Source organism: Ursus maritimus, unplaced genomic scaffold, assembly GCF_017311325.1.
Source record: "Ursus maritimus isolate PB19 unplaced genomic scaffold, ASM1731132v1 scaffold_3, whole genome shotgun sequence".
Lineage (NCBI taxonomy): Eukaryota > Metazoa > Chordata > Mammalia > Carnivora > Ursidae > Ursus > Ursus maritimus.
Window position 1 is genome coordinate 61,643,248 of NW_024425563.1, and position 16,286 is coordinate 61,659,533.

The 16,286-nt window shown below is 40.0% G+C and overlaps 1 pseudogene; it reads left to right on the forward strand.

Annotated features, from left to right (window-relative positions):
• The first annotated feature begins 13,342 nt into the window (after positions 1-13,342).
• LOC103658821 lies at positions 13,343-13,675 on the forward strand (annotated as a pseudogene).
• Positions 13,676-16,286: the final 2,611 nt, after the last annotated feature.

Genomic DNA, 16,286 nt, shown 5'->3' on the forward strand with positions numbered 1-16,286 from the left:
AGGGCTGAGGTGAGAAAAGACAGCTGAACGAAGCAATTGGGGAGAGGTAGGGATGAACTCTTCCATTTCTTTTTCTTTTTTCTTTTTCTTTTTTTTCTTTTTTTTTTTTTTTTTTTTTTTTTTTTTTTTTTTTTTTTTTTTTGCATTCTTTAGCTTGGCACCAGGCTTTTCCTTAGCTTTCCCCTGTTTACCATTCATCCAAGTTTTGTGCATGAATTACATTAAAAAAAAAAAAAAAGAGCTTGAAATGTCAGATGTCTCTAGTTTATTTTAACCGAGAAAGCTGTAAAGTTTTTTCATGGTATGATTAGCAAAGACAGCAAGGAGGAGCAAGAGAAGGTAGTCAAAGGAAAGGAATAGATACTCTCAGGAGAAGGCACATCACGATTTTTTTTTTTTTTTAAGAATAGTTAAGTCTAGTCTTTGGATCTACATTTGACCTTCTGCATCGAGAGGGTAGGCAAAAGAATAAATATAGTATATGGATGCCACTAGAAATTTTCAAATGTTGTTCTGAGAGCCTAGTTAAGTAGACCACTTAAAACCATTTCCGCAGGAATATGCAAGACACTCAATTTTGGCCGCAAATGCTAGCACTATAAATTTCCACTAGAGGGCAGCATGTCCTCATTTTTTAATAGAGCACGGCTTGGGGTTTGCTTCCATTCTCTTCTCCAGTCGGGATTCTTTTTTTTCCCTAGCAGACCACTGCTAAACATAAACGTGTTTTGGTTTCATCTGGGAATGCTGATGTGAACATAATACATTCCTCTCCTATACAGGCACAGGTGAGATTTTATTGGACACATGCTCGCCATTTGCAGGAACACAGACAGGACATTGCATAAAAAGCATGTTAAGTTGCCACAGTGACAGTGGAGAAGCTGTTTGAGCTCATGTCATTGCATGCTACACAAGTTGGCAGAATTTTTCTCTTTAATAAGCATTGTTGACTTTCAGAAAAAACTATCCTCCTCTCTTGGGTGAATATATATTCACCAAAATCTTAGAGCCACATATACTGCTTATGTAAAAACATCGGGTACTGTTTCCCAAGCTTAAAAGTTATTTATACAATTTCTTTGGGGCCTTGCTTCCCATATAAATATTGTATTAACAATGTTTTAATCTTTTAAGTGCTGGGTACTATAGTTCACATAGAAAATAAAGTTAAATGGAGAGTGTTAATATGTAAGAATCTAGTTTTTATTGATCTTATGTGAATTCAAAGTGTTGCAGTGGATATATTTTCCAAGTTGGTAGAAAATGTGATAAAAACAGGAAAGCCATATTGACCGCATAGACGACTTGGGCATTTCACAATTTAAGTAATTGTAATTTAATGAAACATCAAAGAATTTAAAATAAAACTCTGGTCTATTTTACCCTCATTAACTATGAAACAGATTTGTTTTATTGGGTTTTGTTTTTGTTTTAAATTCTCTGAAGCTTGGGTTGCTTTCCCAGAGTGAATTCTTTACTAATACATATCACCCTCAAAATAGAAGATTTCCCATCAAACTATTGGCATCCACTAAACACTAATAACCTAAGAATTCAGCCGTGCAGAAAAGCAATCTGAAGAGTCCGGGAATGAATTACCTGTTCCACAGATAATCCTGCCTTTGCACAAAAGAAACAGGGGAAAGAGGACTGCATTGTTCTTTTGATAACAAATAGCAGAGACCCTCCCTGATTTTCACCTTTGCCTACTCCAGGAATGAAGATGGAAATGTTACGCAAAGCATCCTGGTCCTTGCTCATTATGATTCTGCAAAGTCCTGCCATTTAGGAAATGTGTCTCAATTTCCGTGGAGATGGAGCAGGAAGGTCAGACTGAACTTTAATCAAAGGTATCTCCCTGCTGGGGTAAGAGGCTTCCCTCCCTCATATATGTGGCTTTAATTTGGTTGCATTTTTTTTTTTTTTTTAAGGTGCCTAAAGCCATGTCAAGGCCTGGCCGGACTGTTGTTCAGTTATTCCCTGAAGCTGAATGAGGACACTGATGCTGTCACTGACAATTTATTCCTGCAGTATTTCTCTGCTAGACTGAGAGGGATTTTGTTACTGGTACACCATCAAAAATACATGAAGGACTCGCCCCTTATTAAGAGATGTCATGTCAGCGGAGCTAACATTTATAATACAACCCTAGCAATGAGCGGTCCCCATCCGTCACAGGAAGCAAGTGCTTCAAGGGAGATCACCTCCTCCGGGACAGGGTGTATTGTGCTGTCATTCCATTTCCTTCAGAGGCTTTCCCTTCTTTCTGAATCTGTGATAGTACCTCCCCCCCCCCTCGGCCCCAGCAGCATCTAGCATCCCCCCGCCCCGCCACATGTAAGTACCCCTCCTCCCTGCCTCTCCCTCTCTCTCCTCCCCCCATCTTTACTGCTGGAAGCACCTGGGTAATCTCCAACCTTCTTGTTTCACAGCAGAGAGAATCTCTTTTACTTTCCAGTGTCCTAGATGCCATAATTCATTCATTTTGCATTAAGTGGGGATTGCGGGTTTCCTCCTGAGAAACCTGACTCATTAGAAGGATTGATAGATCAGGTTGTTTTGCAGTTTTTTAGGATGTCACAGTACCACTACAGGGTAGGGCGTCTCTCCTCCCAGACTTTACGTGTGTGTCCCACCTAAGTTTTCCTCTTCAATTTAGAAGTCCCTCAAATCCCATTGTAGCAAGTCTCGATGTGTCATAAAGAAAACTTGATCTCTATTCATCAAGTTGAAAACAATATGGGTTTCCACCAGATGAGTATGCGCAGCACGGCCAACCCCAGGCAAAACTGCCCCCACCTTTACCAGCCCACTCTTCCCAGGCATCTCTTCCCCATTTTTCCTTCTGGCTGGCTGCTGCCAGCTAACAGATCATTAATACCAGCTTAATTTGGGGCCATTTCCAGGGAGGTCTGCAATTGAAAAGTGAGAAGCAAAGAAGGCCTGCTATTGACCTTGGAAGGCTGCCGTTCCCTGTTCTAAATAACATCTTTGAAGTGACTCCAAGGATGTCATGCAGGACTAGGGACTTTCAAGAAGGCTAGGACCCTCACCATGGCCTCTTCCTTCATCTTGATAGCCTTTCCTTAAGAAAATGCCTGTCCTCTTGCTTGAACACCTTGAACTACGGAATCTTCAAGAGATTAAGTAATAGTGCTTCAGGGAATCAAAAGAAACCCAAACAAACGAACTGCTCTTTTAAGGTCACAAATATCTGCCTTCCTACTTTTTGGCTGCACATATTACGGGCTTTCACAACACAGCACCTAGACACTTGAAATGCCGTTACCAAAGCCAGAATATTACCGAAGCCATCCTAGTAGCTCTGTCTCCAGGCCCAGTCATCACCCTCCTGCTAAGCAGTATCAAGCGAATCAAAGCCAGATTCTTACCCACAGGTCTTGCACTCTCTATCCTGTGAACAGCCACATTCTCTCTCTCTGTCTCTATAATCTTGCATTTGTTAAGACTCTTGGTTGACAGTGTCATAAGCAGACTTACGGGAAAGAAAAGGAATCTGTTGTTCAGAGATGAAGGTATCTCACAGAAACCAAGAAAGGGCTGACCAGCAGACCACAGTAAGGGCACGCGGTTCATGAATAGAAGCAGGACCATGGTAGTGCTCCTACCCCATCTCTGCGGAGCATTCTGCAGTCTTTCTCTCTCTTGCTCTCACTCTATCTCAACTTGGTATCATTTTCTCTGTCCCTATGGCAGAAAAACACAACAACAGAATTATGTTTCCTGGGACAAATTTTAAAATGCAGGCTAATATTCTGATTGGGCTGTGTAGGCACCTTAATCTTAGACTATAAACTGTGTTCAGGTGTATGCAGATGTCAGTGCTCATTGCAACCCGATGGCCAGATAAAGGTCAATAAGGGAGAAGATGATTGTGGTAAGCTGAAAAATTCCCCCAAAGATATCTAGGCTCTAATCTCTGGAACCTCTGAATGTTACGTATGTGGCCAAAGTGACTTTGCAAATGTGATTAAGTTAAGGATCTTGAGATGAGAAGTTTATCCAGGATTATTAAGTGAACCCTAATGGAATCAAAAGTGTCCTTAAAAAAGACAGGTGGAGGGGAATTCCATTTAGAGGAGATGGAAGCTGAGATTGGAGTGAAGGGTTCTGAAAATGAAGGAAGGGGCCACAGACCAAGGAAGACAAGCAGGCACTAGAGATCAGAAAAGACAAGGAACTAGATTCTCTCTTGCAGCCTCAAAAGGGTACACAGTCCTGCTTACACCTTGATATGGGCGCAGTGAAAACCATTTCAGATTTCTGGCATCCAGAACTGTAAGAGAATAAGTTTGTGTTGTTTTAAGCCAACAAGTCTGTGGTACTTTATTACAGCAGCCATAGGGAGCTAATATAGAAGTTCTTAAAATACAAAGAGGGATGGTAATGTCTAGGGAGGGGATTCTTGGTAAAGCTCTGAGCTCTCAATACAAAAGGAGCCTCCATAATTCTGCCTTGGTTGGGGGGGGGGGTATCACAGCATCAGCCAGTTTCTGACATGGAGTGAGAAACTTCATATACACGCAAAGAAAGTACCTCATGACTGAACAACCAGATGCAAATCCTTTCTGTTTTATGGGGCAAAGGTTCAAAAGAAGTAGAACTGGCAATGAATGGTCACGTGGGAGGAAGTTCAAAGAGAAACCAAGTAAGAGGACAAAGAACTGAAGGGAGAAGGAAAGAGAAGCATAGGGCCCTAGAAAGAACTCTAAGTCAGAAATTAGGGTTCTGTTCTCCCTGATTCTACTTATAAGAGTAGGGTGGTTCCTCTCAGAATCAGCCTTTGTCTAAGCATCTTTGGCAGCAGGGCATAAGTGACATGATCCGGAAGATCCCCAGCTCTAGGATGCTGTGATCTTCAAACTTCTGTCTAGATTGTGGCCTCGATCCTGGGGCTCCTGAAGTTTACCTTCCTGAGCTTTGACATGGTCAATACATTGACATAAAATCCTGAATAACTAAAATGGAAAACCCACAGATGGTCACCTATAAAGCCTCAAAGATTATTTAGTAAGAAAGGGAACAAGAGAAAGCTAAAGACAAGACCCTAGAGTCAGCCCTGGGAAAAAAAAAATCTTCACAATGAACTAACAGCTGCTTATAAAAAGGCAAATGTGAATATTCCTCAAGGAAATCTGGAGAGAGTCCTGCAGAGTTGAAGGTAAAACACAAACCCATCAGCACCACTAGAGGGAAGAATGCATACCCTGGTGATGGTAGAATTTAATGGTAACAGGAAAAAAAAAATGGCACTTTTTTAAAAATAAGGTAATTTCTGTGTTTGGGAAATAAATTGAAGATAAACAAATGTGCCTGAAATTGGCACACCAAAAGTTAGTTTGTCCTAAATGCCTCATCTGTGATCCTTTTGTCAGCTAAAATCATAGCAATCTTAACAAAAGTTATTAGTTATTTCAACCTCTAAAAAAATAAATGTGGCCATAAATTGTACTTTCAATAGCTTCAAATCATCTGCATAGCTCTGTCATCTATATGGAAATGGGAAGGCTTTTGTTCTGTCCTGAAACTATAATACAAAGAAGGGAAGCTGTGTGAGCCAGTTCAACGTTGCCATCATTTAAATGTAACAGAACCCAAAACTCAGTGGTTTAATCAAAAAGGGTTCAACTCTCCACTCATTAGAGTAAGTTCAGAGGTCGACAATCCGTGGAGAGTCCAAGGACTTCACAATGACATCAGTGTCTCAACAGCTTCTACCTTCTGCTCTGTCATCCTCAGCAGATGCTTCTGCTTTACCTGTTAACCCCTGGAAACAAGACAGCTGCTCCAACTTCAACTCACTCTCCATTCTAGGCAAGAACAAGAAGGGAGTGCAAAGGGCAAGAGGTAAAAGGCTTACCGTTCCCTTTCAAAGGCTTGCCTGAACACAGCATCTCCTTCCATCCTGTTACCAGAGCTATGTCTCGCTTTTTCATCCCCAGCTGCAGAAGAGGCAGGGCAATGAATGTCCTTTCTTAAAACTGAGTACCTTGCTTTCTTAAAGGCCATCAGAATTTCTTTTAGGAATAAAGTAAAGGAGAATAGATAGTAGGTGTACAACTAATATCACCATATTCTTAAAAAACTGCCAACTATTTTATTTGCCTCAATGAACATGATCATTGGGAATTCTCATATAGCTATTTAAAAGAAGAAACGTATTTTAGTAGTCGGGTGTATTCAATAAGAATCCTTGGTTGCAAGCAACTGAAACCAACTGACAAGCTGCGGCAAAAAAGGAGAAGGGTGGGTTGTTGGACAGGTACTAGGTTGTTTCATAAAAGTGAAGAGAAGTTTGAATAACCTACTCTCAGAAAGAAAGAAAACAAAATAAGGATGCTCCAAGGATGTCTTGGAATTTTCTCTACAAATCTGCCAATAACAGATATAGACCACATCGTGCGTCTTACAAAACAGCCCCCTAAGATTGCAAGGGGATAATGGCCAGCTCATGTCACAGCTGGGTTTTTATTAGGTCACTGAATCATCCTATAAGGCCAGTATTTTCTGAGTGTCAGAACATACGATAGTGTCCAGTAATCCCTTGGGTACCATGCCATTGCTTACCACTTTTGCTGTGAAGTGAATTTAGAGGTAATGTTTACTCTGACAGAGTATATGACCTTCAATAAACTCAAAGAAGACGAGTGTAGGTATAAAGGGAAGAAAAAGAAATACAAAGTCCAGAGCATGCATATCTATTCTGATAGTGAAAAAAAAATTTTTTTCTGATTTATTCACTGATGACAAGGGCCCAATTTAGTTGATCTAATTACCAGGTATCCAGAAGCACCCTTGAGGTTTGGTGCCAGATTGCGGTTCAGGATTGGATGGCACTGCTTGGAAAACAGGTCGCTCAGCAACAATCCTAGCTAGACAAGTCAGATCTGGTGAGGGGAAATTCATGAAGTTGAGCCTACAGCAAGAATAGCATTTCTCTCTGCCACCATGCCTGCCTTATTCAGAAGCCCATTGATTAAAAACTGTACTGACTAATGAAGAAAAATGACTGATATCTACGGGCCATCTCATCTACCTGATTACTAAGAGTCTCTTCTCCAGTGAAAGTCTTCTGAAAGGTATATATGAGATACAACTGTTTTCATGCTCCAAGCTCATTTCTGAGAGAGCCATCTAAATCAGACCATTCCTCAACTATCTTACCAGCAGTATCCTAATCTTGCTCTCTCCCAACAAGAGCCAGACAAAAACAATTGCCTAAAAATCAGTATAGATCCCAATTTTAAGTCAAATTTCCTCTTAGGCAAAGTAAATAGCAAATTGTTATGCTTGATTTTCTGGCCAAAAAGAGGTTTAATTTTCTCTACTGTCTTTTGGGGCCACTCCTATCTGGAGCTGTAATACCATAGACTACTTCCAATTCGTATCAGTTTTTTACAGAGAACCCAGTACAAGTGTTTTATTTTTAGCCACATGGTTACAGGAAACTACCCATGAAGCTATCCATAGATATAGACCAAGGAATTCATGAATAGTGGGAGTGTGTGCTACCTGATTGTGCAAATAATGTGTGCCTTCAGTACCTGGTTTGATGATGGAATATGACTAGCTATGCCCAGCTTTCAAGCTAGGTATATCAAAGAGCATTAGTAGCTTATGAATAGCTCAAAGCCTATAGCTGTCCAAGACCAGGGACTCTGTCTTCACCAGAGTCCATTTAAAATGTGGGAGCTCATTCTGAAAAGGAGGAGTCACCTGAAAGAAGAGCAAGGCTTGCTCTCAAACTCTAGAGATCATGACTGGATTGTCCCATTAGGGCTTATCACAGACTCCACTGTGCATCTGGTCTCCAAACAGTACCCTTGGAACTGCTGGGTCATTAGGGCTGAGTAAAGGACAACACGAACTTTGCTATGAAAGAGCCAAGATGCTTCTTTTGCTCTGGGAGATTTTCAGATACCCAGAGGTGAAAACTTCACAATTTTTCTCTCTCTTTTCTAGCATGATTTACTCTGGATATGTTTTCTTGTCTCATAGACTGGGTTTCACCACCATATGACTTGCTTCGATCAGTGGAATATGAGTGGATATGACAGTATTCCAGTTCCTAAAAGATACTTTAAAATGTGATGTGCATTAATCGTTCTCTTGTACCCTTGCCCTGAACCAAGAGAACATCCCAAGTAGGTGGCAATCTAGAATGAAAAGACACAGAGAGCAGACCTTGAACCCTCCTTGCTGCCTGTGGTAGAGCTGCCATAACAACGTGCGAATCAAGTAAAAGAAAAGTAAATGCTTACTTTTGTTAGCCACTTAGATTCTCAAGGCTTTTGTTACACAGTAAAACCTACGAAAGCCCACTAGGATGCCAAATAACTAGGTCAGAGACCATGCACGACATGTTCCTTTCAGATATGATGCAAACTGTCTTCAGAATATGAAGAGGATTGCCGTGCTCTGGGTGGTGCCTCCTTCTCATGTAGGAGGCACCAGGTATATACCATGTCCTTTATTTTAGAAATCATATCCTAATATGCTCTAAACCATTAATGCCATAGAAATGTCAAAGTATCAAACCCCAGAATCTTTGTAAGCATTATCTCCTATCCCTTGAACCAAAACATCTGGGGGCATCTTCCAGTTCCTGTTTTCCCAGGCCCATCACTTTAACATCATCAGTGTAATGAACCCATACAGAAGCTACTCTTGATGGCTTACCCAGACCTCCTTGTCCAGGCCAGTGCACCAATTCCCCCAGATGCTGTGACTATTACAGGCTAATGACTTCTAGCTGCAACCTTTTGCCCAATGGCTACAGGCAGGAAGAGACTTATTGAGCAGTGTCCCTCATGGCCCACTGTATATCAGAGGCTGCTAGTTTTCCATTCCAGAATATACTGGGGTGCCCCCACACATACACACACAATCCAATGACCAATGTGAAATACCTGGCTTTACATATTTCCTGAGAGTCTACCACAAGCTCTCCCCTGTATGATGGCTATTTGGGTTGAGGTTACTACGGTTGTACCAACAGAAATGGGTTCTGGCTAGCTTAATTGCAGACATTAGTGGAAGAGTATAGGAGTGGCCCCCAAATTAAAATAAAGGTTGAGCAATGAATATTTGAGATGTGAAGAAACCATGGAAGCTCCAGGGACATTTGCAGTAGAGACTGAAAACCCTCTGCCTTTGGTGGTGGTTCTCAAGTTTGCCTGCCCATTACACTCACATGAGAATTATAAAATCCTGGTGCTGATACTCAGTCCATACCCTAAATGAGTTAAAATCAAAATCTTTTGGAAAGGGACCCAAGCATTAATATCCTTCAAAATCCCAGAGGTGATACCAATCGGCAGCCATTGTTGAAACTAGCTGTATCAAAATCACCTAGAAGGTTTATTAAAACAGATTGTTGGGCTCCAATCCCAGAGTTTCTGATATACATAAAAATCAGAAATGATTTGCATTTATAACAAGCTCCCAGGTGATGCTGAACCTGGGTCTGGGGTGGGCCTAAGATTCTGTATTCCTAATAAGCTCTCATGTGATCTGAGGCTATGGATACTCAAATCACACTTAGGATAGCAAAGTTTTAGGGCAGTGGTTCTCAAAATTTAGCTAGCATAAAAGTCATTGCAAACCTTGTGAAACCACTGGATTTTGATTCATTGGTTCTGAGGTGAGAGCCAACATTTTCTATTATTAAGTAGCTCCCCAGTGATGCTGATGCTGCTAGTCCTTAGACCACACTTTTGCTAGCACTGCTCTAGAGCGGTGGATCTGAACCAGAGGTGCTGTCCCCCTGGAGGGACATTGGGCAAGATCTGGATACATTTTTAATTGTCAGACCATGGCAGATTGGGAGAGAGGAGTACAGAGAGAGTGCATGTAGCATCTAGTGGGTAGAAGCCAGGGAAGCAGCTAAACATCCTACGATGCATAGACAGGACCGCCCCCACAACTAATTGCCCAGCCTAAAATGTCAAAGTGCCAGGGCTGAGAAACCCTGCTCTAGAGGGTGGCTGTTGACAAAACTCAGCTGCTCCTCCCTAGCTATCCATCCTGATTCTGTAATTCCTGCGAGAAAGAGTAATATTGTCCCCGCTTAGGTGTCCGCCCTTGGATCAATCAACTATGCCAGGGAGACAAGACCCTGTAGTACATACAAGACACCCGGAGACTCGGTCCTCAGAGAAAAGCAACAGAAGACAGACGATAAGCTATTCTGAAAGTCAGGAGAAGGAGGGAAAGGTGTAACTTTAGCCAAGACAATTGTGCTCACTAGAGCAGGGTGGCCGTGGGTAATAGGCATGTTGCTGAGGAATGATGAACGATTGAGTGTTCATACACACAGCAGTCACTGGAGCTGCTGCCGTAGCCTAAACAGCTGTGAACCTCACTGCAGGCTCTTGAAGCCCAAGGCAGCTGCAAAGAGCTCCCTGTATTTCTTTACTTTCCAGGTGTCCTTGAAATAAGTCTCCATCCCTCAAGTAACAGAACCTATTTCTTTTCCTTACACCCTGAAGCATGTACACACAGACAGGCACATGCATCTGAGTGTGTGCGGGCACACACACAGTGTTCACTGTTAATGCAATTTGAACTTCCAATCTATTCCTCATAAGAACTGGTAAAACACATAACCCATTGGGGGGGTAAAGGAAAGGATCCTGCCCTGTCTTCATTTTCACTTTGGTTGTTCCATTCTGTCTCAGACACTAACTTCTTTGTTCTACCAGAGTTTGTCTTGGAAATACGACTCTCTTGAATGGGAGGAATAAGAGCTACCCACTACTGAGAACTCTTTCAGGCACTATGTACACACACCTGCATATATAATACATGTATACATTTATGTGTATTTTTTATCCTCATAACATTATTATGAGGTAGTAGTATTATTATCAATGAAGACAGTCAGCCTTAGAGAGGTTAGATAACTTGTCCAAGATCATGTATTTCCTTAAGCAGTAGAACTGGAATGCAAGCCCAGGTCTGTAAAACACCAAAATCTTTCACTTAACCACTCTCTCCTCCTTTTCTCTCCCACTCTGGCCTTTTCCCTACTTCCCAATCCCAAGTATGAGACATAATATATCCCAACATCCTCAGTAGCTAAAACAGGTTAATAAAATCTCACTGGACTGTCACATAATATATCCCAACATCCTCAGTAGCTAAAACAGGTTAATAAAATCTCACTGGACTGTCACAAAAAAACAAATTAAAACCAAAAATGATAATCAAGGCTGGTTACATTATAGTACTTAATGCTTATTAAAGACATCTGAATACTTACCTGAGATATATATCATCACTTAATAACAAAAGAATTTTCATGTCAATCGAGATAGGTACACACCACATGAGTGATTTCTGACCAGATGGTAAAGTAAACTTAGAATGAGAGAATCCTCATTGCAACCGTTTTCTCAACAAAGATACTACATATGAGCCTCTTACTGCAACTAGCTCCCTATAGATCACCCAGAAACATGCCGTCAGATCAGCCCAGCTGGAGTGAACCCTGGGCGTTAAAGAATGCATTAGGAATTCCCCAATGCTTTGTGGGTTTCAGACCCAGTGCTTCACTAGCTATGACAACAGAGGGTAAATGAGTGGTGCATGCATGTGCCACGCCAGCTTCATGGAAGGTCGTGTCTCACTGAGATCATCAAAGCCATTGGCCAGATGTCCGGTCATCCCTTATGCTTTGCACAATGCCAAGTATTCTGCAGATGGTTCCCCAAGCGCTAAATAATAACAGTGTCTAGCTTTCAAGGGCTATTTGCAGTACAGTCATTCTTTATACTCATTCTATCAACTGCTGTTGTCTTCACTCTTGGTGCGAAACAGTATTACGAGTGACAAGATGGACACCTGGTTCAAAGACATCTTCAGAAATAGAACTCATTGCTCCCAATCATTTCAAACTCTTACAGCATTTGACTGGAGCAAAGCATAAAAAATTTTAGTGGCTTGTCCTTTATGCTAGTTGCAAAATTTACAACCACCCCTCTACCCGCATCCTCTCTGAGATCCTATCTGCCTTTGAGGGCTAACATGACATAATTCTACTCCACTATATAATGTAATGGTGAAGAGGAATTTTCTGCTTGGAAGAGACCATCTCATTTCAATATGCTGTGACATCTTTTGGAAACCAATATCCTCTATAATGGGGAATGGCTGCAGATCAAGGGCAATCATTTCTGTGATTTATGAGCAGTGCAAGCAGATGGTTTTTTGAATATTTGGCTTTTTCCCAAAAACCTCATGCAAGCTAAGCTGTTATATCTTATTGCGTGAAAACCCTCTGATTCCAGGTAAGGGGATGGGCTGACTCAGAATCTGACTTTGTACTTGAAAACCGGGACATGCTGCTAACCTACAGAAAGCCAAGAAACTTTTTTTTTTTTTAATTTCTCCTACCGCTAGCAGCAATCATAACCACAGACCTCATTGTAAGCCAAGAAAAGAGAAAGCCAGATACCTGGTCTGGAAGGTGAAGATGTCTCACTTTGCTATGGTTATTAGATTATCAATTTTCTCCCCTCAAGACCTGTGTGATTCGCAGGGAACACTATTAGCCTGGCAAGAATTAATTACAGCCCTGATAAAGGTGACCTTCCAAACAAAAGCAAAGAGGCAAACCAGTGTTTTGTATGAAGCACCTGAGAAGTTAGGAGGTTTCACTTGGAGCCTAAACAGGATCTTGAAAAATACTGTCCATTTCAAAAGGAGTATGTTGGGCTCTTTTAAGTGGGAGGCCAGGTGAGCGGGACCTTAGCCTTGTCATGATAGGAAATTTTAATTATCTACAGTATTCAATATTTTGAATGTGAAGGCTTTCATTTCAATTTGGTTGATTTTTCGCACAGGTAAAAAGAATGGGAATTTTTTGAGGACTAAGGATTGATAGTGGATAAAAATGTATCATTTCATGTCAACCTCAGGAGACTTGGGGATGTTGCACGTGTAAGTGAAGCCAGTCAGAGTGACTTGACACAGGGAACCACGAGAAGTTGACTTTACCACAGTCAATACATCCCATGATGTGTCATTAGCTTGGGATACTATTTGTTGCTCTTGCTTTTCTGGAAGAAAATGTGTAATCAAAATGAGTCTTTAATGATCCTATGTTATTTCCTGTGGCAGTAAAAACCCAACCCCTCCTTCAGTTTTTCGGGCCCAGCAGTGCAACAACTTTCCCTATTTAAAACTGTGTGTTCATTTTGTTTCCCAGAGTCCATAGCAAACTGAGGGCTTCGGGGGGTGGGGGGAAATGCGATAGGCTGGTGATGGGTATTAAGGAGGGCACTGTTCTTTCCGCGCCGATGGCGCTCTCGCAAACATGGTGAACGTTCCTAAAACCCGCTAGACTTTCTGCAAGAAGTGTGGCAAGCACCAACCCCACAAAGTGACACAGTACAAGAAAGGCAAAGATTTCTCCATATGCCCAGGGAAAGCGGTGTTATGACAGGAAGCAGAGCGGCTATGGTGGGCAGACTAAGCCGATTTTCCGGAAAAAGGCTAACCCTACGAAGAAGATTGTGCTGAGGCTTGAATGTGTCGAGCCTAACTGCAGATCTAAGAGAATGCTGGCTATTAAGAGATGCAAGCATTCTGAACTGGGAGGAGATAAGAAGAGAAAGGGCCAAGTGATCCAGTTCTAAGCTTCGTATTTTGTTACGTTATGAAGACGGTAAAATCTTGAGGTTACGTTCAGTTCATTTGGTTGCAGTTGGTCTTGTAAGAGGGAAATAAACTAGTGCCATCAATTCGAAAATAAATAAATAAATAAATAAATAAATAAATAAATAAATAAATAAGGAGGGCACGTATTGCATGGTGCACTGGGTGTTATACGCAAGTACTGAATCATGGAAATTTACAACAAAAACTAGGGATGTACTGTATGGTGACTAACATAATTTAAAAAAATTATTATTAAATAAATAAATAAGTAAAACTGTGTGTTCAGGAAAGGTTTTGCTACCAGTAACAATACTCAAAAGTAAACCTAAATCACTTTGTTACTGCAAGGTTTTGTTTTGGGGGTTGAAATGGAAGCCTTCAGTACCTGTTCAAAGAATTTTGAAGGTAAACAGAAAGAAAGGGAAACCTTTCTTCTTCTGCAGTGCCACCAAATTGCCTACTCTCAGGCAAACCTCCTCTGCGACAGATTTCCCCCTGGAAGGTGCCAAACATTCCAGAAATGAACCATAAGGCCTCTAGCACTCCCCATCTGTACACCTGAGCCCACACTTGGCTCAGCCCACCTGTTGGCTCTGTAAACAGGCACTTGCACTGTTCCATCCATTTTCACAGTTCTAGTCCTACTCAAGAATACAGCCTGAGCCTCCTTATGACTTAGGAAGTCACAGAGTTTCAGTTCTATTAATATTCTTTTTATTCCACAAATTCTATTTTTATTCAGTCACTTCTTTAATCATTCACATATCAATTCAACAACCATTTACTAATTGCTTCTCCCCGCTTCCAGACACAGGTCTGGGCCCCCAGCTCTGAAGAGAACACACAGGTCCTGCTTAACTTCACGTTAGTTGGTTTTACCTTTAATAACTTACCGAGTTAATCGCTTTATTTTTTTCTTGTTTAATAATGGAAAGATTTGAACTACGAATTTGCTTCTGATTACAGCTTTGATATGCCATTAATGTTTTTACTGAACTTCTTTCTTGCCATTGTTATTTCTAATAACTGATTTGAACATCTCTCTGACTTAAGAGTTTGCAAAAGGCTAGTTTGTATTAATGTTTGTAAATCTCAACAAACAAAAAGTTGGAGATATTTTGCTTCCTTATTATTAATTTCTGGTTTATTTTGCATTAGAGCCAAACATGTACCTATTATATTCTAGAATTTTTTCTGGTTTCTTTGTGGACTAATAGGTTCTCAATTTTTGTAAATGTTTTATTTTGGGTTGACAAAAAAGTATATTCTGTTAGTAATGGTGTTTGAAATATGCCAATAAAATACAAATTATTTTATTCAGATGCTATTATTTTATTATACTGTAATACTACATAGTGTATTATATACATTATAAATATAAATGTTATAAATTGTACTATGAAAAGCTATTACTAATTGTTTTATTTAGTTGTTCTTTTCTTTATGTTTGATCTGTTAAAAACTGAGAGGTGTGTTTCAAATCTCATATTTTTAGTGCTTGCTTATATATTTTGATGTTATTTTATTCAGTAAATTAAAATTAACTATTACAGCTATACAAAAAGATCTTCTTGATTCTCTTAATGGTTTTTGCCATGGATTTTATTTTCTTTAACATTAACATTGCTGTCTGTTTTTTATATCTGTTTGTGTTTGCCTTATGTATCTTGTTCCTAGTTTTTACTCTGAAATGTTCTCTCTTCATATATCTCTTATATAGCATTTACCTTAACTTTTTAGAATTCGTTTTACACTTTCATTTGATATATGTTTGTTAACCATACCTAAACATCTTCATTTTCTTATTAGAAAGGTTTAACCCACTTAATTATGTTAACAAAATTTGTATATTTGGTTTTACTCTATTCCTTTTTTTAAAATACAGTATGTTTTATGCCCTTTACTTGCTAGATTTATTCTTTTATATTTACTCTCACCCCCCCCTTTTTTTTTTGCTATATTGAAAATACTTCTTGTTTCACTTCTATTTTCAATTAGTAGATTACTTATGTTTTTCCAAAGTTATGTATCTCTGGCTTTCTACTGATGTCCACTTTGCTCCAGCACCATTTGTTAAAAGGCTAGTTTCCCTCCATTGGATTGCTTTTGTATCTTTGTCAAAAAGCAAGCAGGCATATTTGTGGGCCTATTTCTCAATTCTCTATTCTGTTCATTGATCCCTGCATCTATACTTCTGCCAATGACATACAGTTTTGATATTGTAGAAATTGGGTAGACTGATTCCTCCTAATTTATTGTTTTTCAAGTTGTTCTAGCTATTCTAGCTCCTTTGACTTAACCATTTGAAAACAGAATAACCTCGTGCATATCTACAAAAAAAAATATGTATGGGATTATGAAAGGAATTGATTAAACCTCTATATAAATCTGTGGAGAACTGACATTTTTACTATGTTGATTCTTCCAGTCCATGAACATAGTATGTCTCTTCAATTATTTAGATAATCTTTTATTTTTTCCATCAACATTCTGTAGTTTTCGGTATCCAAGTCTTGCTCACATTTTGATAGATTTGATAGTTTTACACCTAAGTATTTCTCTCTGGATTTTTTAAATAAATTTCAATGGTATTTATACGT